This window comes from Moschus berezovskii, chromosome 1, assembly GCF_049115385.1.
Source record: "Moschus berezovskii isolate FMDL1 chromosome 1, NW_MosBer_1.0, whole genome shotgun sequence".
Taxonomy (NCBI): Eukaryota; Metazoa; Chordata; class Mammalia; order Artiodactyla; family Moschidae; genus Moschus; species Moschus berezovskii.
The window spans coordinates 101,056,541-101,083,330 of record NC_142460.1 but is presented as its reverse complement, the minus strand read 5'-3'; the positions used below and the strand labels follow the sequence as shown (position 1 = coordinate 101,083,330).

The 26,790-nt window shown below is 41.6% G+C and overlaps 1 protein-coding gene and 1 long non-coding RNA gene across 8 annotated transcripts in view; one reads left to right on the top strand and one right to left on the bottom strand.

The window, feature by feature from the left end:
- Positions 1-26,790, top strand: part of LPP (LIM domain containing preferred translocation partner in lipoma) — a 772,586-nt gene that overhangs the window by 68,438 nt on the left and 677,358 nt on the right. The window contains exon 1 of one of the 7 annotated variants that reach the window (XM_055408160.2): positions 25,418-25,510. The exons of the other annotated variants lie outside the window; for them this stretch is intronic. The gene's annotated coding sequence lies outside the window, so the exon portion shown is untranslated. Of the gene's footprint in view, positions 1-25,417; positions 25,511-26,790 lie in introns of those variants that run through there. 7 annotated transcript variants of the gene reach the window in all.
- On the bottom strand, positions 1,906-26,506 carry LOC148778778 (uncharacterized). Its single transcript, XR_016037940.1, has 3 exons — positions 26,321-26,506; positions 18,942-19,068; positions 1,906-2,291 (listed from the first exon to the last, which is right to left on the bottom strand). It is a non-coding gene; the product is annotated as an uncharacterized LOC148778778 (long non-coding RNA).

Genomic DNA, 26,790 nt, shown 5'->3' with positions numbered 1-26,790 from the left:
TGGAATGGATCCAGAAAAGGCAGGATGCAGAGCACACATACAGTGGCCTTTAAGAATGGAAGACGTGGCCAGAAGAGGGACAGTATCTCCTGCCCATGTGTGTAGTCCAGAGGCTAGTGGGATCTCTGGCACATGGTAGGTGCATGGTGCATTTTCATGGATAGAAAGACTAAATCTAAAGGTAGTGGCTGTCCCGTTTCCTGAGAGTGTCCAGGCACTGGCAAGTTCTCTGTTGGAAAGCTTTAGGAATTCTAGCACAGATGAGGCTGAACTGCATGGTTTTATGAGAAGGAAACAAATGACTGGAGAGAAATAGGCTTTTGGGACCAGTATAGCTTAAGAAGTCTGTGAATACAGTGAGTATGGTGGGATGGGAAGGCCTGTCAGTTATTAGATGTGCAACCCTAGAAAACAGTGTCCCTCCACCTTCATTTCCCTGATTGGAGAATCACCTCTCATGTTTGTTTAGAGCATGTTTGTTGATAGATGCCAACCTGTTTGGGAAACTGTAAAGTGTGATCCTTACGTGATGGGTCATTACAGTTGCTTTCTTCTTTTGTTTAAATACAAAGAATATAAAGAAAAATAAGATAATGACTATATTAAGATACTGATCTTGAATAGAAAGAAACGTAACACATTGTAATGTGCGGTCCCCTGTACTCTTCCTGGTCCCTCATATATATGCTCAGTGTGTGTCCTTCCTTCCAGCTCTGCACACCCAGCCCCCCCAGGACTGGACGGGCAGTAATTTCTCCTCAGTCTTGGAAAGCAGCTAGATCTGGGACCTGGCTCTTTGATGATGGTTGAAGTTGAGATGAAGTTGTATATCATGATTACTTCTTGTATTGTTTTTGCTCTAGGCAGTGGGAGGTGCAAAGAGATTTGAAGACTGAGGAAGTCTCAGTGCTTTGAGATATCCCCTACAAGCTACAGTCTGCCCATTTGGGACTTGATTTGTTTGATTAGATAATCACACCTTCTGCTCAAGGCGTGACTTACCCAGTGGGAGTCAGGAAGGAAATTATTTCCCTCTGTTAATACTAGCATACAGTTGATGATGGTAGCTAAGGGCTCTCAGTTTTAATATTTCCTCTTTGGTCCTCAGGAGAATAAGGTATTAGTCTCTGCCGGAAGCAAAGGATTGGTCACTTCCGTCAGAGGTGAAGATCTTGGCTCCCTCCAGTTGGTTGGTGAAGTGGTTTCCGGCATGTGTGAATATCTGCGTAGCCAACTTTCGTGTTACTGCTTCAAGAGTTACAAAAGGATTTGTTGAGTCTGAGCAGGGACTTGCCCAGCCTCTTGAGGTTCTGTATTTCTTCTGTTACCCAGAAATGTGTTGTCAGAGATATTTGCTGTCTGTGAAAGTAGAAGGTGGAGCTTTCTCTCTCTCTGTCTTGCTTCCTTCCTCCTAATTCCACATTCTTCTATTTCCTGACCTGGGCACAGTGGATACACTTTTACTCTTTCTTGGACAGAGCCCTAGTGTGTCAGGGGTTCTCGTGTTCTCTCTCAGTCGGCTACTGTGTGGTAGAAGGGGTCTGATGGCCACTGGATGGAGAGCCCCATGAGTCCTGGGTAGACTGCTGCCAAATATTTACTCCTGGTTCACAGAGCATGTGTTTGCTCTGTACTCTGATCCGAGTGCTTGTCTGGAAATCAGTGAAACTCAGGGTCTTTAGGACATCACAGTAAATTAGTTGTAGTCCTAACCTTGAGAAACTCATAATCTAGTTGCAGAAAAAGACATACATAAAAGTGAAATACACATTAGAAAAATATTGTTTACAACGCACGTTTATTGATCACCAGATATGTTTCCAGTCTCATGTTAGGTGCTTGGGAAATCAAGGTAAATAAGTTACATCTCAGCTTTCAAGGTGCTTAGATGAAAGGATGGGGGAATGGAAAGAACTGGGAACATTGGGGAAGGTTTCCAGAAGGAGGAGATCCGTCTTCTGGACTTCTCAGTGAACCATGGAGCTGTCATCTGGTTCACAAGGTCTGGACAGGGTCTGAGGGTGGTGTGGCTGTTAGCAGAGAATGGCTGGGTAGGTAAGGAGTCTGTCACCTTCCACATGTGCTTCAGACTCTGGTTCATCTTTCATCAGTCTACTGCTGTCAAATGCATCATGTTGATTTGGAGCTGCACTGATATTATTTCCACGGTCATCTCTGGGTGATCAGAGCATGCCGGGTGCATGTTCCCAAGCTAGCGAGCATCTCTACATTCCAGGGCACAGGGGTTCCTTTCAAGAGTTCCTGATAGCAGATCTCTTCTGCTTTGTTGCCTAGACTCAAGAAAAATGGTGGCATTGGTAAGAGGCTTTAAAATAATCCACAACTGGACCTCTCAGATTAGGGTGCTATCTTCCTTATCTATTGCTCCTTAACAAACTACCCCAAATTTAGCACTTTAAAACAAGAAACATTGATTATCTTATAGTTTCTGTGAGTCAGGAATCTGGAAACAGCTTAGATGGGTGCCTCCAGGTCTGCCTTGAGGTTGCAGTCTCATCTGAAGGCTCTGTTGGGGAGGACCCACCACTACACTCAGTCACATCATTGGCGGGATCCAGTTCCCTGTGGGTTGTTGGCTTGGGAGCCTCAGTTCCTTTCTCTTCCCATAGGCAGTTCTCAACATGGCAACTGGCTTCCCTTAAGCAGGTGAGCAAGACAGAATCCTTCTGATCAAGCCACAGCCTTTTTGTTACCCAGTCCTGGAAGTGACACACCATTTCCTCTGCCTCGTTCTCCTTACTAGAAGCAAGTCGCTACATCCAGCCCATGGTCAAGAGGAGGGACTGCAAAAGGGTCTGAAGAGCAAGAGGTGTACTTACAGGGGGTCACCTGGGGGGCTGCCTGTAACAGACACCCAAGCTTACATGGCATGTGCTAAGGTACATATACTCAGTGCACCTCTGTAGATCAATTTTATTTGAAGACTGTTTTGGAGGAGAACTCCATTTAAAATCTGAATATAAGCATTGATATATAATTGCACAGAATGCAAAACTGGCATGACTTTTCTGAGGAAGAACACGAGTTTTTAATTAATGCCCTGCTCCTATACCTCTGCATCTTTGCCCTCTTTAGTAGTTGGTGCTACTTTGGTGGAAATGGTTGCAAGTTCTTGATTGAGCTCTTTGCTGTGCAGGTGAGATGCCAAGACCCAGAGACAGGATGACTCTTCCAAGGCCATGGAGCCATGGGTAGCCATGGGAGGGACATCTAAGGCACTTCTGACTCTGGCCCAGTATGTCCCCTCCACCTCTCCACACAGTCTCTGCTCCAAATCAGTCCATACAACGTTTCGGTATGCTTTCTCTGCTTTTTGCACCCTCTGTCCTGTCCCAGAAAGATTGGGGAAAATAGGTCAAAATTTGGAAGCTTGTTGTCCCCTTAGGTAAATTTCAGGGTCTGCATCTCCTGTTGAGTCATGCCGTGTCCTGAAAAGTTGCATAAATCAGTATTACTTGGCTCAGACAGTGTGTCTCTGCAGTTATGAATAACATTTGTATTAAGAACAGTGAACTGATACACAGCATTGCTGTGAGACTGACAGGATCAGACAGAAAACCTCAGCCAATACTTTCTGTCTGACAGAAAACCCTTTTCCAAAGCATCAGTCTCCTCCCCTCACCAAAATAGTCTTTTTATAAAACCAAGCTCGGCAGTAAATTTCATAGAAGTTGACAGATTCTCTTAGAGCCCACCTTAGCATTCCTAAAAAATTAATAGAAGTGGGAGATGTAAAATGTTGGTTCATTAGTAGCCCTGCATCCAAAATATGGAAGGCCATCTGTAGTCATTGAGACTGTCACTGGCCAGAGTGTCAGTACTTTTCCCCACTCCATGATCCCTTTTGGCTTTCAATATTTTTTTTAATACTTTTGTTGCTTTCAAAGTGTTTCTTATCAATTGTTTAATTTTCATTGCATGTCCATAATAGGAAATAGTTTACGGCGGGACAATTAGATGAAGTGGAATGTGGAGTAAGGAGACTCATGTATTAGTTGCATAATCTTACTTACATCATTTAATCATTTTCAAACTGCTTTCCATATCTGAAAATAATAGTGCTGGTAGCACCTACCTTTCAGATTCTTCTGGGCTCACAAAGCAGCATGTGTATTTAAAGTGCCAATTGTGTATGATATTTAGTGCGTATTTGGTGCATATTAAACATTCATTTCCAATCTCCTTAATAGTTTGTGACTTCTAGAAACCACTCTAGTTCTTTTCTCTATGAGGCCATCGTCTCAGTGTCCTTACTTTGTATTCTCCCCTTGGCTAGGGTCAGACCTGTGGCATTTGCATATGTCACCCCAGCTTTCATCTTTTCCTGAATAACTAAAAGCCTTAACATTTATAATTTTGCTCAATGGCTCCCAAGACATAAATACAGACATCATAGTATGTTCATGTTTTCTGGTTTTTGGAAATAGAGTCGTTCTGGGAACAAGCTATTCGTACATTGTGTTTCTTGAGGATGGTCTATTGAGAAGTCAGTGTTGGTTTTCATGACAAGATCGTTCAGTCCAGAGAACGCATCCCACTCAGCTGCCATCAGCCACCTCTTCCTTTGTAAATGGAAGCTTTTCTGGGACCTGCCTAGGGCTGACCCTCTCAAGTTCCTCTTTGGACTTCTTTAGGATGACATCACCTCCCCCTGCTTCAGTGGCGACTGGTTTGAGTTATATCAGTTATTAAAAATGATCTAATATTTTCCTTTTAAATCTAGGGCCCTGGCTCATTCTATGATTAAGCTGGTGATTTATTCATAATACGGTACGAGACGGCTGCAGCCACTCTATGATGTAATCTAAGAATGACATGAAAACAAAATAGGCTTTTACATAATGAAAGTGTTCCTGTAATACAGTTTAGGGCAAGGCTTTTTTTTTTTTTCCCATTGAGAATGGAGATGGATTCTTTTACTTTTCTTCCAATCCTTTCTCTGTTTTTCTATTTGTAAGTCTTAAGGCCTTTAAGTCCATTAAAAAAAAAAAATCAGCATTGAAAGCTCCACAAAGGCTCTGGTTGACTCTTCTAATCTTGTCTTGTCTTCATCTTTGTTCTCCCCGACTGCTCTTCGTGGCCTCTGTTTTGGCTCCAACTCTCTCAGAAGCCCATAGCCGCCTCTCATCACACCATGGTCTTCCCCATTCCTTTGCTTATGCTGTGTTTGCTACAGGAAATGCTTTTCCAATCCTGAATTTTTTTCGGCTAAAGGTGAATAGAGCTTATTGGTTCCTACAGGTCTGCTCAAATGCACCTCTTCCTCCAAGCCTTCTCTGAAGCTTCTGCCTCCTATCGGGGAAACCGTTTCTTTATCTGTATTAATACAATAGCAAGTTCCCCATCCCCACTCCAAGAGCACTGATAGAGTATCAGAGTTAGAGGAGGACAGAGGACTCGGGAATATGGGGACGGGACCTTTGTAGTTCTTGTTCTTTTCCTGAGCCTGAGACACAGGGAGGTCCTAGCCCATCTTTGAGCTCCAGTTTTCCTCATCTGAAGAATGAGTAGCTTGGATTTTATGTGGCCACATGGTGGATTTGTAGTGGCTATTTGAGGTGCTGTGTGGAGAAGGATTCTGAAGTTGTATCTGACCATGATCATTTAGCAATGTCTGCCATGACTGAGGATGGGGAAGGGTGCAGGGAGGTGCACAAGAGATTGCTGGGCAATTTTTGGACTGGATGATTTAGAGCTCTGTTTTTCCTTTACCTTCTGAGATGCTTTGATTTGGTGACTTTAAGTGTCTCACCAAGGTCACACAAGCAATCCAGTGCTCAGGTGTAGAGATGACTAAAAACTACATATTCTAATGCAGACTGGCCAGCTGGGACCAGCAAGACTAGAGGGGCCATGGTTTACCAGAGGTACAAGACTCCCCAAATTCTGAATGTCCTCGGGGTGGAGGGAGGTCAGATGCTTCAGCTTTCTAATTTATGTCAAAGATAGCATTTTAAGGTCAAGGTGGGAAAGTTAGGTTACTCTGCCAGGGTCTTCCTCGGTCAGGGCTCACAGAGTTACTTACCCATGTTCTTTTGGATACCCTGTGCCTCTCTCCCGAACCCCAGACAAAATGCTCAGCTCTCCAAAGAATGCTAAACTGCTTGAGCAGTAGGTCAGCTCCAAAAAAAGAAAAGGAAAAAAAAAAAGTCCTGGAACAGTGAGAGATGGAGGGAAGGGAAGGGTGCAGTTTAAGATGGCTGATGGCAGCAGAAATCAGAGCCTTTGAGGGATGAAACAAAGAACTGGAAATGGTTAGTGTGGAGAAGAGAGAAAGGGGTGGAGGAGGAGGGAGCAGGGGTCACAGAGAGGGAGGCTGTCTTCCCAGGAGTTCTGGGAGCACCAGGTGGAAGTAACAGAAAGACTGTGAGGGAGTGTGGTTTAGTATTAACAGCAGATTGCTGTGGCACGGGCCATTTCTGGGGTTATGGGTTCCCTATCTCGGAGGGTATTTAGATAGAGGCTGATACCAATGGGTCCTCTCAGGGGAAATAAGATGCTGTTAGACTGGATACCCTTTAAGGTCGTCCTGGACTTTTCTGAAGAGATGTTTTGTGTGCATTTGTGTGCAAATTAAATAATTTCCATTTTAAAATGAAGGCTTTATGGAGGAAAGTGATTCTTCTTTTCTCCATGATCTTGGCACACAGAAATGCTGACTTATCTTGGGCAATCTTTTGTATCACTTAGCATTATTGATGAAGGAAAGGAGGCTAACTGAAGATGTCTTAGTACTTGTTTGTGCTGAATGTACTTTTGAGGATGATTTCTGTGCTTCCTTTTAAGATAGTTCCAGAGAATTCAGTTCTGTTGGCCTCCTTCAGTCTGTTCCCCGCCCACTGCCCCCTCCAGTGTCAAGAGCTTGCTTTTTCTGTATTATCTGAGTGCTTTGTTTATACCTTCAGTGAAGCATTCATGTCACTTTCCTCTGCTATGTAAACAGATTTCCAGTCTTCCTTCTCCACTAGGTTGTACAAGCTTCCTAAGAGCATAGATCTTGTCTTTTTCCATAAGCTGGATCTTGTCTTTTTCCATGGTACCCAGTGTAGTGGTTTGCAGATTACTGTGATGAATTATTATCGTAACAACTGGGTGTTTAGCACCTACTATGCTCTAGACTGTTCCAGGTGCAGGGACTAGAACCGTGAACCAAATCAGACAAACCTGTTTGATGGAACCAGACAGTCATCAATGAGTAAATAGATAATATGTTTTCAGAAGGAAAATAAGGCAGGGTAAGGGCACAGAGGGTGGCCATGACACAGATTTAAATTCATTGATCTAAGAAGGTCTTACTGATATGAGTGCATAGGAGCAAGGCCTGAAGACTGTGAGTTAGTAAGCTGGAGACCAGAGGGGGAAGAGTGTTTCAAGCTGAAAGAAAGCAGTTGCCAAGGCCCTGAGGCTGAAAAGTGAGGCCAGTGTGACTGGAGTAGAATGACCCAGGTGAAGAGTACAGGAGAGGGGGTCACCCATTCTCATAAAGATAGATGCAACCACAAATATTTATTAAGAACATATTGAAGATGCTCAGAAAAAAAGATTGCCTTTGTGGTTTAAAGAATCCCCAGAAATCTAAGCAAAGGATGGCCAAACTTACTTCTGGTTTTCAGCTTTCAGATACAGGCACAGTGACTGGAGAACCGGGACCGTTTGGGGCAGGGTAGGGGGTGCAGCTCAGAACAAGTCCATTTGCAGAGGGCACGGTTTCCCTCCTGCCTGTCGCTCTCCATGGTGGAGGACCTGCCTTTCCGAGTCTCTGCTCCTGCGTCAGGCGCACCTGCAGGGAGGCTGGGGCCCCGGGTGCAGATGGGCAATTGCATGCCTAATCACCCATTCAGGCACCCACTTATTTGTTTTCCACATGCAAATATGGGTTTTCTGCAGATGGATTTAATATATTTGTTGCTTCCCCATTTTATTTAAAACAAAACAAACGACCAACCATGTCAGTTGAGGGCAACAAATAGAAACATGAGTATTATACGGTCTTTGCTGTTCGTGCTGATTACATGGCTGAGAGGAATCCTAGGCAAATCAGTCTTTTCTGTGTTCGATTTTATTTTTACTTTATAGTACCCCTGCTTACTCTCATTATTGTTTAATTTTTTTTAAGAGGGATGTGGTATTATTTATCCTAAATCATTTTTTTCAATTTTTCAGGCTCCATATTATTTCTGTGTGGTTTCCACTTTCAGCTTTTTAGTTTCTGAACTTCTGACCCATTGTTAAAAAAATAAAAAGGCATCATGGAGACTCCAAAGACCATTGGCAGGTGGTGCCTGCAACTTCTTTAGCTTGGAAATAAACAAACAAACACAAATTAGAAGTATTTGCTCCTATTGATGCGCTATTATTACTTATTGTGCAAGATCATGCAAAGAGTCATCTCCATTTACCTGGGAGCCCCAGGTCAACACCAATACCAGAGACAGGGCTTTGGAGGGTGTTTGCTTTGATGGCTAATGAAATTTCAGAGCTCTAGGGAAGGATGTCAGAATTGATAGAGATTTTGGCATTCATTTTATCCCAAATGCCTCACTTTACAGTTAGAGAAACTGAGGCCCGGAGAGGTAAAATGACTTGTTCAAGTTGTCAGAGAGTAAGGGGTAGAGATTGGACTTGAACAGCTGGAGTCCCAGCAGGTGGCTGCCTCTGTGGCCGGGGGATGAAGAAACTGCTGGAGCCCCCCTGAGGATTTCATCTCAAGGTGAGGTCTGTGTGTCAATGGGGTTCATGTGCCCCATGTTCGTATCTCTTATAAACTAGCTAAAAAATCCTTTTGATGTCAGCTCTTAAGCAGAGAAACAGTGATGGGGATTGTGGAGGAACTGCTTGTAGCTTGCCTAAATAACAGGATTGTGGACTGGATAAGAGGGATCTTGGGGTGAGCTTGTGTGTATGTGAGAGAGAGAGAGGAGATGAACAAATTAAGAGGGAGAGGGTAGACCACTTGGCAGTAGGCACCGAGGCACAGGATTTATGAGACAGAGGAAGTCTGAGCTTACTGAATTGGGCTGCTTTATTTTGTAGGAAAAGAGAGACTGATATCCAGCGTGACTGAAAGTATTGCTCCCAATTATCCAACTTGAACTGAGAAGTTAGAGTATCAAAACAGCAACATCCTCTGACACTTTTATTCGAAAAAGTACTGATCACCACTATCAAATTGTATTTATTGGTTAGCCAGGAGTGCCTCTCATGTGAGAGGAAGCATCTGCCGTCTTGGAGGTTCTTTTCTCAGACATGATTTTGGCATGATTGTCAAGGTCTGTGAGACCTGCATGCTCAGGTCTTCTCTGTTCTTGCTGACATGACAGACACCTAACCAGACATCAGATGAACGCTTAACTGACCTCCCCAATGGCCAGCTTCCAAATGATCCCAAACTTAGGTTTGGAGATGAAGGCTAGTTAAATAACATTTGGTGGATCCTTTATTCTTTTCACTTTTTAATGTTAAATGTTAAGATGCTGGATTACCGGAGATATATGCAAAGTCCAAGGTGATATTTTTGGAGGTAGCCTAAGAGCAGAAAGGTCCATATGTATGAAAAGGGCAAGCTTGTCAGGAACGTACTGAGAGCGAGTCCACGGGTAGTGGCTGCAGGAATGATAAATGGTTCTGGAGACAGCCTTGACCCTGAAGGCGTCCAGAAGCCGAGCGTGGTGAGTGAGGGAAGGACTGTTGGTATACGAATGCATTCAGCTGCTGTGTCTGCTCCGTGCAGGGGCCCTCTCTGCAGCTGTCTGCCCTGAAGTTCTTGCTGTCTTATTCCCCGCTGATACTGCACGGCTTGATATAAATGCTTCCCACCATGTGCTGGACGATCCCAGACACCGCCCGCAGCCTCTGTGTCCGTGTCAGACACAGCGTGTTGGAGGTTGAAGTGACTCCATCCTTATTCCTCTTTCTCTCCCCTCCTCACCACTGTGCCCACCCACCTCCCGCTTCAAACAAATCCTGATTGTTTGACGGCTCCTGTATGCTGATTTGTTTGCATTTTGTCACTGGTTTGTTTCCTATTCATGTCTGAAACGAATTCATTTAATGTGAGACCGTGTTATAATATACTTGAATTCTTTTTGGCTATATGATTTATTTTGTTTTTTCTTTTACTTAAAGAAGGTATTTTCCCTTCTCTCCTTGGACGTCTAGCTTTCTCGTCTACACAGACAATCTATTTTTGAAGACTCTTCAGGGAGTTGCTGACTTTGTTAGAATTACTAGTGTAGAAGGCATTTGGATGACAGAATCCCACAGTTAACTTGCTTTTCTAGAAACAATTTATTTTCCCTTTAGCTTCAAGGAGTAGCAGTGGGGAATGGGGAGTTCTGAAAAGAAGAAAAATGTGCCAAATGAGTCGCAGATTTCCAGTGAGGCACATGGAAAAAAGGTTTTGATTTTAGTGACCTCTCTGCTCGTTGGAAAACTCTGGGCTGGTGGCTTTCATGATTCCCAGACTGAGCACTCTCGGGTTACATTGAGTGATGCGGGGAAATCTCAGGGTGGAGGGTGCTCTCTCATTGGGCTCAGGGGCATTATAGAGACATGCTGTCCTTTGGCATTAAGACACATCATTTCTTCCAGTTGGGTCATGTCTAAGGGCTAGTTCCGCTACATCCACATCCGCAGCTGCTCGGAGCACAGAAGGAAGGCAGAGCGATGGGGAGTCAGCCTTAACGTGGGTTGTGTTTGAGCACGGCCACTGGCCAAACTGTGATGCTTACCGATTTCGTTCAACCAGCTGCTTGAGTCTAGACCCAGGCCTGCATCTTCTGTGCCCCGCCCACCCCCTTTGGTACTGTCTCTGGTTTGTTTTGCATTTGGGTCTGTTTGGTGTGTATTTTTCACAGCACACTGAGTATGAGGATGGGTGAGCTGAGCTCCAACCCCGGCTCTGCCGCAACCACCTGTGGAACTACCCTCAAAATTTTCATTTATTCAAGAAATATTCAAATGAGCACTTTTTACACATCAGGTACCTGAGACACAAAAATGTGTAAAACATGGTTATCACCTTGGCTGCTTACAGTCGGGGCTGGAGAGGGGGTGGTGTGGTACAGGACCAAGTACACAAATAGATTACTGAGTGACTTTTCCTTTCTGGGTCTCCCTTTTATACGTGGAAGAGTCAGAGCTGAGCTAGGTAATGACCATGTTCTTTCTGAGATTCACCTGTGGTCATTTGTATGGAACTCATCAAACATCCAAGAATCACTTATCTAACTAAAAATTGGCAAACATTTTCCTTTACCCTCCAGTTAATCAGGGGTGGGGTGATGCTGAAGATAAGTGAGGCAAAATCTACAAAATGCTTTAATAAGCAAGTTGGAAAAAGACATGCTATAAGTTTGAAGCATTATTATTAACAGAAAAATGAAAACAAGGGCTGATGTTTTTAGAGAGAGAACAGATGGTTCCTTTGTTTAGAATTTGAGTATAAAGGAGAGAGAAAAAGAGATACTTGCCATATTGTTTAGGCCCTGAATGTGAGTGACTTTAAAATGCCAAAACAATCTGGTGAGGAAAGTCCCATGGATTCAAAATAGCTCCTACACTGATCAAACTATAATTAATTTAACAAAAAAATGACAGTAAGAAAAATCCTAATAAGAAATGCCACGGTGACAATTGACAGAACCTAACAAAAACCCCCATTTTTGCATCAACTCTAGAAACTTAATTTTTCCTGTGTTTGAGACTTATACCACACAGCAGAACAAATTAGTGGGAACTGATTTAAAACTGTGTTTCTTTCAAAAAAGTCATCCCCGCCCCCCAAGTTATTTCAGTTTCCCATGACTCATAAAGGAAATCTTCAGGATTCACAAGAAATTGGCAATCCCCTCCCACCTTTGCTGTTGGAGGCTGCTAGAAAAACTGTGCTTTGGGGGCAGTTTAAATCTCAGAAGACATGGGCTGGGATTGCAGAAGGCAGGTCTGGAGAGGCTCTTCGAGAAACTTGTGGACAAAATGTTGTGAAATGGTTTTTTTCTCTCTTCCTTCGTTTCTGAATTTCTTATTATCTATTTTTGCAATGCACGGTTAATTAATGCATCCTTTTGGTATGATCCTTGCACTCTTGTTTCCTGTCACTCTTGAGCTGGCAAAAAAGTGGGCCACGAGAATGTGGTCTTGGGCCACCAAGCCTTTCACCTCCTCTTAGGACGCAGCCTGTGTGCTGATGCCTCCCATACAACGAAGACGGCGAAATAAATTTGATAATCAAATAGTAAAGTTTGCTTCCTTCTCCAACCCTCACATTTTTTTATAGGTCAAAACAACTCTGCTTTTGCCTGTGCTCTGCTTAATTAAAAAAATCAAATCATGGTAAATATATCGCACTACCAACAACTGAGCGACTGAACTGCACTGAACTGAACCCTTACTGTTCTCCTTTGTCCATGAAATCATAGTGTGTTAGGGAAACAGAAAGATTTCCATTTCTTAACTGTAATTGTAGAAATATATATTCAGAATTTTCCATTTATTGGCCAATACCATAGAATATTGTGCCGTGATGTGAGAATTCTCTAAAGGAGAAATGACTGAGAGTACCCCTTGGGTGTTGTTGTATCTGCTTCTTAATCGTTTAGTCATCTGAATAAGTTTCTTTATCCCTTATCATTTCTTGATCTCTAAAATGAGATTCAGAAGATCTCCATGACTTTTTTTCCCCCCATTTATGTAAAATTTGTGGTACCTGAGAGTTTTGGGAACAGATATTTCTAGGCATCTATTCATTTTTCTGACCTTTAAGTGGAATGATGACCCATAAACGCATGTAATCATTGGCCTCGGTAACTTATAGGTGCCTCTAGGAAGCAAACACCCTGCATTTCCTTGCACTAATTTGTGATTAACATTCTCTGCCCTTTCTCATATCCCATGCTCATATTCTGAAATGTAACTATGGGGTCTTCTTTCCCTCTTGCACTGAATATCTTGCTCAAAGTTACTAATCCATTGCATGAATGCATGCAAAGTTGCTTCAGTCATGTCTGAATCTTTGTGACCCCATGGACTGCAGCCCACTAGGCTCCTCAGTCCATGGGATTCTTCAGGCAAGAATACTGGAGTGGGTTGCCATTCCCTTCTCCAGGGCATTTTCCCGACCTAGGGATCAAATCCTAGTCCCTTGGGTCTCCTGCATTGATGAGCAGGTTCTTAACCACTAGCGCCACCTGGAAAGCCTGACAAATCCATCAAGTTACAGCAAACAACAATTTATTGACATCTGAGGCTTTTCTTTCATTTTATGACCTCAGATGAGAGATTTTGAGTCTCAGCTTCCTTTGCTAGAGGTTAGTGGAGAAGGCCTGGAGAGGGGACTCTGGTTGTCTTGTCACCTGGATGAGCTAGAATTGGAACTATAGTCATCCTGCATGTAAGGGCCTGACTTTCTGACCTGCAGAAATCAGAGAGGCATGTCGGTGTGGAGTGTGGGGACCTGAGTGTGACTAAACTCAAGTCACTTGGTCTTTCTGAGCTTCACTTGACCTGTCTGTGAAATGGGGTAATGACATCTTTTCTGCATGAAAGTGGGGGCTTTCCAGGGAACTTCTAGAAAGACCCTGATCTATGATCCTGTGATCAAGTACCCTACCCGAGGTACTAGTTTCCAGGGACTTGAGCGGGGTGGGGGTGGGGGGACAAAAAGTGGAGGATATATTTAGAGGCTTAGACAGCTTACAGACTGTTTGGTGGGAGAGCAATGCCTTTGAAAAGTTAAGGAACCCTTTTGCATATTATGTAAGGAAATCGATAAAAACTGATACTCATATATGCAAAACACCTTAAAATCGATTACCTTTTCCCCCTCTAGCCTGGTGGAAATGGCTTGTCATTTTCACCGTTTTATTTTTATGGGAGCTGAACCAGGGAGAGAAATAATAGAATGCTGCCAGGGTCCGTCTGAGGATCCTATAAGGCAGGAAGGAGATGGTTGAAGCTTTTCCTGGAGCTTAGGAGCTACAGAGGAGTTTGCAGTCTTCCAGTCCAGTGGTTTGCAAGCCCACCTGCCCTATTTAAAATCTCTGGAGGAATTAAGAAAAAGATGCCCTGTCCCTAAGTTGCTCACCTGAATTAGAGTGTGTGAGCTTTCGTCTTATTTTAGAGCTCCTGGGAGACCCATTGATATAGTCTTGATCTTTGACCTGTGTCTTTGGTGGTATCATGGTAATAACCCCTCTCCATGGGTCATATTTCTGTGCAGTCGCGACCCTGACACCCAAGTGAAACTGCTAGATAACCAAGAATTTCACCCAAACTACATGAAACCACTGGAAACTCTACTGAAAAAGCTCATAAGTTCTGTGAGGCCTTGAAATAAAGGGAGAGAAGGGGTTAACGTTTTTTGTGTATGTGCCTTCTTTTATGCTTCTGAGAACATTTAAAATGATAGCAAGGAATATATTTCATTGCTTTAATTGTTCAAGGTCTTTTTAAAGTGTGTGCAATAAAATACCATTTAAGCTAACTGACCTTTATATTTTAATGCTTTTGGAAAGGAACAATACCTAGTATTCAGCTGCAGTATAATTTTTAATTATATATATATATATATCTTTTTTTTTCCAGGCTGCTGAGGCTGTTTTGGAATCAAAGAGTTGAGAGTTCTGTTGCCTTCCCAGATATTTTACCTGTTTCTGTTTAAACTTCAAATTCTATTTGTTTGATGGTTCTTGACCTCATAATGTCTAACCTTTGTATCTTTTTTTTTCCCCTCTCAAACTTATCCAAGAAGGAAACTTCAAGGCCTGATTCACTATTTTTTCCTCCTGCTGGGAAGTTCAGGTGTGTAGTGGAAAGTAACGCATGTAGGCTAATCTATATTTTGACCCAAAGAGTGCTTCTTGCCCCCCACCACCCCCAAGCTTGGGGATTTGGTGATAGTTAACCTCAAAGGCCAGTGCTGATAGATTTTAAAAAATTGGTGCTAGCTATTATCATGTTAGATATAGCTCATCTTCCAACTCTAAACTTGCTCTTTCTGGAAGGAAAATAGTACTCAGATTGCAAATGTGGTGAACTGGAATTTCAGAGGCTTGGATTGACCTACAAATCTTGTAATTATAGCCCTGGTTACATAGATACTGTGGCCTTGGATGTGTTAGGAATTGTTTACTTCAGGAGTTTTAGAAGAAGAAATTATAGGATAATTTTCCGTGTTAAGAAATTAAAATATGCAACATTCTTTATGTATCTATGAAACATATGGACACATAAATATTACATGGAATGAGGTAGTTTGGGCTTAATTTATTATTTTGAAATCCTATTAGAAAATAGAGCAACTTTAAAAAATATTATTTATTTTTAATTGGAGGATAATTGCTTTACAATATTGTGTTGGTTTCTGCCATATATCAACATGAATCAGCCGCAGGTACGCATATGTCCCCTCTTGAACCTTCCCCCTACCTCCCACCCCATTCTACCCCTCTAGGTTGTTGCAGAGAGCTACTTCTTAATTGCTACATTCCCCCCACCTTCTCTTTCTCCGTGGTTATTTTTATTTAATTTTTTTATTGTAAATGATTTCAAACATAAAATGAACAGTCAAAACAATACCCATGTGCTTCTAAATTTTTAAAAAATTATTTCTTATTGAGGTATGGTTGTACAATATTGTGTAAGCTACCAGTGTACTATGTAGTGATCCACAGTTTTTAACGGTTATGCTTAATTTATAGTTATTTACACTATTGGCTATATTCCCTGTACTGTGCAGTATATTCGTGTAGCTTAGTTATTTTATACATAGTAGTTTGTGCCTCTTAATCCCCTACCTGTATCTTGCCCTTTCTACTTCTCCCTCCCCACTGGGAACAGTCAGTTTGTTCTTTATATCTATCTGTGTCTGTTTTGTTATATTCACTAGTATGTTTTATTTTTTAGATTCCACATATCAGTGATGTCATACAGTACGTTTTTTCTCTCTGATTCATTTCACTAAGCATAATACCCTCCAGGTTCATCCATGTTGTTTCACACGGCAAAATTTCATTCATTTTTTATGACTGAGCTCTGTCTGAGCTCTAAAATTAACTATTTCTTCACTGTGTCTTGGTTCTTTTCAGTGGAGAATGGTGTTAAGGCCAATATTTGAGTGTTGCATGTTCTTATGGGTACTGTGGTGCTTTGGGTCCTAAGCCCATTCAATAGCCAGAGCTGGGAAATATTACACATAAAAGCTTTATAAGCACATGTGTGTATTTATAAAGCACTTAAATATACACATACCTGTGCTATATGGATGTCTATCCATGTATATACGAATAATAATAATGATTTTATTTTTATCGTCATCATGACACAACACAAACCTGCTGAAAAGAGTTCAGGCTTTGTTTGTGATCCTCTGCCCTAACTTTAACCCTGTCCAGGACTGAGGATATACTGTCAAATACTATATTTAGGAGTTACCTGGATTAGTTCAATTTATCTTTATGATCTTTTCCCCCAACCCTTCAGTGTCATCATGTGTTTATTTGAAATGTGTTTGGATTCAGTTGTTTCAATTGACTTTGGGTTTCAGTTTCCTTCTCACTCTTGTCTTGTTGATTTCATTTTATTTTTTGAATATGTGAAATATTAACATGCTTCAGTTTTCAAAACTAAACAAAAAAGTATACTCCAGTGTTTCTTCTACTGTCTTACCCAACCAGTCTCATTGTTTCCTTGGTATCTTTCTTGTGTCTCTCGTATTTCTTTTTCTTTTTTACACAAAAGGTAATATGCACACACACACATATGTTCTTAGCTACTTTGCTTTTTAAAAACCTTTTTCTTCTTTCTTTCTCTCTTCCTCCCTCCTTCCTTTAGAACTTCTTTCTTTTCTTCTCTTTTCCCCCTTCTCTCTTTCCTTCCTGGTTTTACCCATCTTTATGCCTTTCTTTCCTTCCTTATATCTCTCCCTGTCTATCTCTTTGATACAACTGATCTTCTATGCTTGGGTGGTAGAGCAGTTTCCTGCAGTGAATATTATTATGCATATTTATTTTCATAACATTGTTGCTTATATTCAGGCTACATTCTTAGAAGTGGGAATGCTGGGTCAAGGGTAGATGTCTTGTTATGTAGGTAGTGCCATATTCCTCTCCCTGGGGGTGTCCCACCAGCATCCTCAACCACAGAATGTATTGTCAAGCTTTTTAATTGCTGCCGATGTGATGGGTGAGAAATGATATCTCAGTTTAGTTTAAATTTGCATATGTCTTATTATGAGTGAAGCTGAACATCTTTTCATGTCTTTAAAGACCACATTTCTTAATTTTGTAAGTTCCATATTTTATGAATTATCTGTTCCTATCATTTGCCCATTTTTAAAATTTGAATTTTGGTCTTTTCCTCAAGAAATCTCTGTAAATTAGCCCTTAATTTGTGGAATATATTATAAATATTTTCTCCCAATTTGTTGTTTGACTTTGTTTACAGTGTTTGTCTTTTTGTCATGAAAAAAGACTTTTACATTTATACAGACAAATTTAGCAATCTTTTGTAAAATTGCTTCTGTTCTTTGATTGTGGCTAGAAAGTGTTCCTGACGCCACGTTCACTTGTGTTCTCTTCCAGTTCCTGTACAGTTTCTCTTTTCACGTTTAGATGTCTGATTCATGTGCAGTTTATTCTTATATATAATGTGATGAATGGCTCTAATTTTATCTTTATCCAAATGACTCTCTAGCGTCCAAGTACCGTTTAATTAAACGATTCTTTGTCTCTGTGATTTGAGATCGATGGTTACTTTTTAACTTACACCTTGACTAGATATGAAGGAGAGGGAATGATAGGGAAGAGGGTGATTAGAGGAAAATTTAGAGATTCTGGCTGAAGGTTGAGACAAGATTAGAACCTAAATCTTCTCACTTTCAAAACAGAATGCTTGACTTTTTATAAGTCAACTTCTGTCATCCATTTTTCTTGTCAAATTGACTAATGTATTAAACAGAAAAGTTGTTTAAAACAAAAGGGGGTTTAGGCTTTATCTATACTCTCTCCTTCTCAGTGATCTGTAACCACTCTTCCTGCCTGAAATAGATTATGAGAAGTTGGCTGCACACTTTTTTGTGAGCACCTGTGCCTCTGTGTCTGTGTCTGTAGCATTGGCCACACGGTGACTGCTCACTGTGCCCTCCTCTGCCAACTGCCCATGCTTCAGTGACACCTCTGCTTGTAGCCCATAGCCACGTGGGGTGAGAAGGGATCCCCAGAGGTCTTGGGGTTTTGGGGGGCTGGCTTTACAGTTCCGTAATTCTCCAGCAAGCTGGGAAATATACCAAAGTCTCATTTTCCTCAGTTTTAGAGAAGGAAAAAATCCAAATAAATAAATTTTGTACCTTCAAGAATCAGATTTAAAAGTTTTTTGTTAATTTTTATAGAACACATAATAAACTCCCATCTTTTTTAAAAGAACTCATCTGATGAGAATTTAATATTGATGGCACAGCCATTAATGTGCATTTTGCAAACTGAGTTATGCTAAATGTTAGCCTTCTTTGATCTGTGGATAGATATTCCATGAAAAGGGGCATTTTTGTGGTCAAACATTTGAGAAATTCCAGCTTATACAGATTTAGACACATTTCTTTGCGGTACGGCTTCTCAGAGCTCTTAGTATGAATTTGTCAAATTTCTTTAAACCAGGGACAAATATCTCCTTCCAATACTTTACTCCTATTAATAGCTTAATACTTAGATGTGCACAGTCAAGTACATTCAGTTCAGTTCAGTTCAGTTCAGTTCAGTCGCTCAGTTGTGTCCGACTCTCCGCGACCCCATGAATCACAGCACGCCAGGCCTCCCTGTCCATCACCAACTCCCAGAGTTCACTCAGACTCATGTCCACAGAGTCGGTGATGCCATCCAGCCATCTCATTCTCGGTCGTCCCCTTCTCCTCCCGCCCCCAACCTTACCCAGCATGAGTCTTTTCCAGTGAATCAGCTCGTCGCATGAGGTGGCCAAAGTATTGCAGTTAGGGCTGCAATATGATATCATATGGTACCAGGATTCCCCATGACTTGTTGGTTTTATTGCTTCCTCCTAAATTAGAAGAATTTAGCTTCAGAAGAAGTTAAACTCTGTGAAGGCATCATTCATTACTGTGGTGCAGACACCTACAGTGCCTGGAGTATCCTAGGTGTTCATTTAATATTTCTGAGCTTGAACTTGTCTGCTCTCTTTGGCCTTGCTACAGTGTTTTTGGTTTGGTTCCCCTTCCAACAGTATATGTTTTAAAAGGCAATTTCTTTCTTCTTAGTCCTAGCAATCAGATAAACATATTTGCAAAGAATTTTGTATATAACTTCCTGGCTTCTGTAGAGGTGTAAAGCTTAATCATGAATCATTATTACATAATTGATTTAAACATTGCTGCTTGTCACCCAGGAATAGGCACATAGAATTGTTCCTTGTACTTTCGTGTGTTTTTCAAATTTTCTACAGTGAAAATTAATTACTTGTATATTCAAAATGAGCACCAACATAATGTTGAAAATAAAGCACACTAATAGCTCAGAATTCTGAGCTCCCAAACAGCTCCTGTATTAAACTTAGATATTAGACACCTTAACTAGAAACAGCTAGTTAAGAAGGAAATGTCTGGGCTCAGGAGCTCTGTGCTTCTGCGATTTCAGCTTGGGACTCATCCTGGAAACCACTGTTGGTTTTCTCTGTCTCATGTATTCTAGGTTTGAATAGTTTTTCTGATCTGAGACGACTCTGATGTACTCTAGTTTCAGCTGCTCTGCAAGATGACCACCTGCCTCTTGGAATTTGTCCAGTCTTCCCTGCACCTCTCATCTCCAGCAGGGATCGTACAACAGATCCCTGGTTATTTTGGGTTGGTCGGTATCAACCATAATTGTGTACCTAGGTACCTGTGTGCACATGCATGCACACGTGTACGCATTCATCTTCTGAGTGAGGGGCTGAGGTGTCAAATATCTAGGTTTAATAAAGGAGCTCTTTGGGAGCACAGGATTCTGAGCTACTGGCGTGCTTTCTTTATTTTCAACATTATGTTGGTGCTCGTTTTGAATATACAAGTAATTAATTTTCATGGTAGAAAATCTGGAAAACAGGAAAGTATGAGGAACAAAATCTGGGTTGCCTGTAATCCTATTATCTCGAAATACATCATGGTGAATAATGTTCTATCCTGTGCATGTGCATGTTGTGTGTATACAGACTGTTGACTGCTATTCTGTGGCTTGCTCTTTAAACCAGTCCTCCCTCCACTGTTAAATATGTCCTGTATTCTTAACATTAAAATTAATAATAGTTATGTATTGCAACACTGAACAGTTAACCTTTACTTAGTACCTACCAGGGAAATCATTGTGCTGCACGAGTCAGTGGTTGTATCTTGATTCACCTTTGTACTTCCAGGGATTAGCTCAGGCCCATCTGTGCACATGGTTTTTGCCCAGTAAATGCATAATGAATTTCTGTGACTAGACATTAAACCAGAATTGGGACTGCCCACCTGTTCTTAAGAAGTTAAACTCTACGCATGAAGTGTTCCAAAACTACAAAAGAAGGTGAGAACCAAGACAGATGTAGCTGCCCTTATAAGGGCAGGGCAGGTTCAGTAAGGCTGTACCAGTTTAGTAGGTGTTATCTCTGGTGAATTGAAAGTGTCTGCCAGTTATGAGACAGGGCTTCATTGTATTTTGTGGTCAGCACACTTTGTATCTGGTCCTCATCATTTTCGGCCTGGAGCCTCCCACCCCACTTTTTTTAAAAATAGTGAATCAGTTTCTGTAGTAGGACAGAGAGGAAATTGCATTAATCAGATCCACGAGGCAGCTCAGGATCAACTCAGTTTCAATTCCATACATGCCTGGGAGCAAGAGCTTTGCATTAATTGGCTTGCCATTTCCTGTGTTCTGCCTCAGATGCTTTAGGAATAGGATTGGTTGTCAGAGGTATTGCGTGGGGAAGGAAGAATCGGAGCAAACTGTTTGGAAGATCTAAAGGAGAATATTTGCTGCTCCACGAGCATCTTCCTCTCTGGGGCCCCAAAAAGCTTGTGCCCACCAAATGCAGTGGATAGAATTCCCTTACTGCCTCTCCTCCCGTTGAAGATGTGGCATGTGTAGCTGAAAGATTATAGATCGCCCAGGGCAACTGTTAACGAGTTGGGTTCCTGGAGTGTAACCTCCCAACAGGACTTCTAACAGAACTTGATGCCTAAATATTTAGATCCCTGGAGGCTTTGTCTTTCTCAGCCATACTCCTGAGTCACAGTGTGGTGTCTGTCTCTTCTGTGTGTGTCACGTTTGACTCTTTACGACCCTACGGACTGTAGCCCACCAGGCTTCTCTGTCCTTGGAATTTTCCAGGCAAGGATACTGGAATGGGTTTCCGTTTCCTCCTGCAGAGGATCTTCCTGACCCAGGGATCGAACTCACATTTCCTGAATCTCCTTCATTGGCAGGCAGATTCTTTACCTCTGTGCCACCTGGGAAGCCCCATCTTTGTGTTGTGCTAGATAAACACAGATAAATCCTTGCATCCCGACTCACTCCCACTCCATGCCAGGGAGGTTATAAAATGTTTGAGTGACTTGCTACTGCTGCTACTGCTAAGTCACTTCAGTCGTGTCCGACTCTGTGTGACCCCATAGACGGAAGCCCACCAGGCTCCCCCCTTCCCTGGGATTCTCCAGGCAAGAACACTGGAGTGGGTTGCCATTAAGTGTTATTCCTATTGGCTTCTTGGGAAAGTTCCCTCTTCTTTGATGGAGTTGTGGAAACATCTTGATTGTTTAAGCAACAAGGCTAAGAACCATGTCATAGAACCATTTGTCTGAGCTCATGTACTGAATGTGTGAATTGATACTGGGAAGGGAGGGAGCAAAAAGGGTGCAGAATGCTGTATCCAGCTGGGGACTCTGTTAGATACTTCTAGTAGACACCTCATAAGTCTTTCCAGCACCCACTCAAAATAAATGTTATCCCACTTTACAGATAAGGAAACTGAGGCTCAGATATTTTATGTTACTTTCCCAGGTCATGGAAATGAAACTCAAAACCATGTCTGAAAAACCATGAAATTTGTGACTGTTCTTGTCCAACCTGCCAACCAAAACGTGATTCTAGAGCATCACTGTTTTTCTGAGCTTGTTCATAGATTTGAGGCATGCAGCCTCCATTTGGGGCTTGAAAGCCCTATTTGGTGAAGGTTTTCCTAACGTCCCACCCTGCACCATACACACGCTATGCCAGACCACTACGAGCACAGTGATGGTTGTTGTATACGTGCTTGTCTCCTGTGCTGAACTGTGAGTTCTAGATATTTATTATAGTATCTGATTCATGGCAGTCTTTTGATACATATGTATTGAAAATTCTCTTTTTTTGCCCCATGTTGTGTTTCTGTGATAGGATACTAAAAATCTAGAGGTGCCCTTTTAGAAGTAGGCAACTCATTTGCCTTAAAGGATGCACTAACTTTGGTTTTTGCTTTAATATTTGTTGTAAAGATGCTCTTTGGCTTAGCCTTCTACTTCAGCCCTTGGAATGGTAAGATAGCCAGTTGTCGACTTTATTAACATTATGGGCATCTTTGAGTTTGTGAATAACTAACATAATATTTGTTGCTATTTTATCAGCATAAAACCATTTGTAATATGAACAAACATGTATTTCAGTTTGTTGTTTATGTACAGATATTATTTTCCACTTAATATATCTATAAAATTAATTTCTTGGTTGTTACTTTCAAGTATAGGTGAATCTTTTACATATTATTTGTAGTAAAAAGTCTTCTAAAGGTGTTTTATACCCTGAAATTCTACAAATCCACTGAAATATTAAAATATATATTATAAGAGCAAAATACAACAATATTTAACTGATTGTGGAAACTATTAAGAACTTATAGTTAAGCAATTAGGAAAATAAGTTGATAGTAAATGCTAGTATTAGATTCGTGAAATCTTTATTAATAGAGTACATTAGCTAGGTACCTGTATTTTTTCTTAGCTAATAAGTGTTTATAAAAATATAAATTTTAAGAGGCATTATTATGAGATTAAATTATAATTCTAATCATTATAGAATTGGTTAGTGAATGCATTCATAATTAAAAAGAGTTACTATTTTTAAGAAACTGTTTTTAAGTGCTTCCCAGGTGGCTCAGATGGTAAAGTATCTGTCGGCAATGCGGGAGACCCAGGTTCGATCCCTGGGTCGGGAAGATTCCCTGAGAAGGAAATGGCAACCCACTCCAGTACTCTTGCCTGGAAAATTCCATGGACAGAGGAGCCGGGTAGGCTACTGTCCTTGGGTTGCAAAGAGTTGGACACGACTGAGCAACTTGACTTTCTTTCTTTCACTTTTAAGTTTCAGTGTTTAATTTTACTTAAGGCCATGAATCTTTCTAGAAAAGTCCTATAAGAATTGTTTAGTTTTTTTAAAGTTAAATTACAAGTAGATTGCCAGCTTTGTCCCTTCAACATTTCATGATCAGAAAAACCTCCACAATTGTGTAACAAATCCCTGATAAATTATCTTAAACACAGAGAAAATTTGTATTTATTCTTGTATCATGATGATGATGGTAATAGATTTCAGTCTTGGCTTTGGCTTAATATTGATTTTAACACTCAGCAGTTTAGCATTTGACCCAAGTGTGTAATGGATACAAATCTTCTATCGGTAGATTTTTATGCTTTTGTACTGGGAGATAGCATGTAGGTCAGATTGGAACAGATTCCTCACATTTATCTACCATTAATTTGTTTACAAATGATTTCAGTGATTCAGTTCAGTTCAGTTCAGTTCAGTCGCTCAGTTGTGTCCGACTCTTCGCGACCCCATGAATCACAGCACGCCAGGCCTCCCTGTCCATCACCAACTCCCGGAGTTCACTCAAACTCATGTCCACAGAGTCGGTGATGCCATCCAGCCATCTCATTCTCTGTCGTCCCCTTCTCCTCCCGCCCCCAACCTTTCCCAGCATCAGAGTCTTTTCCAGTGAATCAACTCGTCGCATGAGGTGGCCAAAGTACTGCAGTTTCAGCTTTAGCATCAGTCCCTCCAATGAGCACCCAGGATTGATCTCCTCTAGAATGGACTGATTGGATCTCCTTGCAGTACAAGGGACTCTCAAGAGTCTTCTCCAGCACCACAGTTCAAAAGCATCAATTCTTCGGCGATCAGCCTTCTTCATAGTCCAACTTTCACATCCATACATGACCACGGGAAAAACCATAGCCTTGACTAGACGGACTTTTGTTGGCAAAGTAATGTCTCTGCTTTTCAATATACTATCCAGGTTGGTCATAACTTTCCTTCCAAGGAGTAAGCGTCTTTTAATTTCCTGGCTGCAATCAGCATCTGCAGTGATTTTGGAGCCCAAAAAAATAAAATCTGACACTGTCTCCACTGTTTTTCCATCTATTTCCCATGAAGTGATGGACCAGATGCCATGATCTTTGTTTTCGGAATGTTGAGCTTCAAGTCAACCTTTTCACTCTCCTCTTTCACTTTCATCAAGAGGCTTTTGAGTTCCTCTTCACTTTCTGCCATAAGGGTGGTGTCATCTGCAATGATTACCATCTATTAATTCTCCCAGTGATCCTTAAGGAAGTCAGTCCCTCATTAAAGAGAGGGAAACCATGGCTTAGAGAAGCGAAGGGCATTTGTTGTCTGAGGATACCAGGTGGTAGGAGAACCTGCACATTTGACCTTATCTCTGTCCCAGTGTTTGGTATCCCCCACACCTGTCTTTTAGTCCTGGCTTTGGAGCTATTTCTGGCACAGCTCCTTACACAGAGTAAGGCATTTAATTTCCATACGGCCTAATAAGAAGTGTTAGTAAACTTAATCAGAGTGTGTTTATAGTTCTGTTCTGAAATCAGTGACTTCTAGGTTTAATGAAGATTGACCACCTTCTTGAGGATAGATGTACTCCTTTCATGCTTTGTGTCCCCATGAGCCTGATGGTCATGTCTTCTCCAGACCTTTCATCTTTGTCTTTCTCTTGTGTGATAAGGGCTGAACAGAGGAAAGACGGATCATAATGACTGTTGGAATCCAAGCCAGTTTGTATTTGCTAACAGGTATGGCTGAGGGAGCTTCCTTGGTAAGCTCATTTGGTAAAGTATCTGCCTGCAGTGCAGGAGACCTGGGTTCGATCCCTGGGTCAGGGAAGACCCCTGGAGAAGGAAATGGCAAACCACTCCAGTATTCTTGCCTAGAAAATCCCATGGACAGAGGATCCTGATGGGCTGCAGTCCATGGGATCGCAAGAGTCAGACATGACTTAGCAACTAAAACACCACCCCCACCAGCATGACTGAGGGAAATAAATTACCTCTAGGTTTAAGCAGGCTGGTTTTTAGTTGACACTGCAAGTGTAAATAATACTTCTTCCTGCTTTATGAGATGAAATTGGTTGTCTGCCACATAGATTTCTTATTGTTGTCTTCAGTTCATGGTGTGATCATGGAATGCAGTTTTGGAGATAATTTCAGGTCAGTTTATTTGCTCAATAATGATAATAATAACATTCATTGTCATTTAGTGAGCATCTAGTAAATACCAGACTGTGTACATACATCATTCTTTTTTCAGTATTTTTATTTTAGCTTTTATTGGAGTATAGTTGATTTACAATGTTGTGTTAGTTTCAGGTGTACAGCGAAGTGACTTAGCTATAAATATATGTGTGTGTGTGTGTGTATACATACATATATATATATGTTTTTTTCATATTCTTTTACTTCATATGTTATTACCAAATACTGAGTATAGCTCTCTGTGGTCTGTATAGGTCCTTGTGGGTTATTTATCTTATATATTGTGGTTGTGTTAGTTGATCAGTCATGTCCAAGGCTTTGGGACCCCATAGCCTGTAGCCTGCCAGTCTCCTCTGTCCATGGACTTCTCTAAGCAAGAATACTGGAGTGGGCAGCCATTCCCTTCTCCAGGGGATCTTCCTGACTCAGGGACTGAACCCAGGTCTCCTGCATTACAGGTGAATTCTTTACCGTCTGAGCCACCTAGTACTGTATAAATGTTCATCCCAAACTCCTAATTTAGCCCCCTACCCTTTTCCTCTCTGGTAATCATGTTTGTTTTCTGTGTCTGTGGGTCTGTTTTGTAAACAAGTTCATTTGTGGCATTTTTTAAAAATAAGATTACACATATAAGCAATATCATATGATACTTGTCTTTCTCTGTCTGGCTTACTTCACTCAGTATGATCATCTCTAGGTCCATCCATGTTGCTGTAAACGTACATTATTCTTAACCTTAGAAGCAAAAAAGACATTTACACTTACCGTCTAATTCCCACTCTGCAGATAAGGAAACATAGACTCAAAGAGATGAAAGGACTCCCTTAAGCTCACGAAGAAAGTGGCAAAGTCAGCATTCACCTAATTGCAAAGTCTGTACCCTGCTTCCACTTCCACACTGCCCTGGGACTGAAGGCTGGAAACTGACATCTGCAGGCTCCTGCTTCCTCCTGTCCTATTACAGTGGGGGAAGGACTGTGCATGAGCCAGTGCGGGCGCTTGCTGCCCAGGTGTCTTGACTTGTGTTCTGACGTAGGAGGCACACCTTTGTTGAATAGAAGATGCTGATGACCCTCCCAAGCCATCTGCTGACAGACCCAGGGGAAGCTGACCCCCTGCCCTTACCACAAAGAGTTCACTCTGGACTCTCCAACTCAAGGGAGGGGGCCTTGACAATTACTGTGCTGTTGAGCTGAACAGCCAGTCAATTCTTTTCATTTATTCACTGCCTTGCT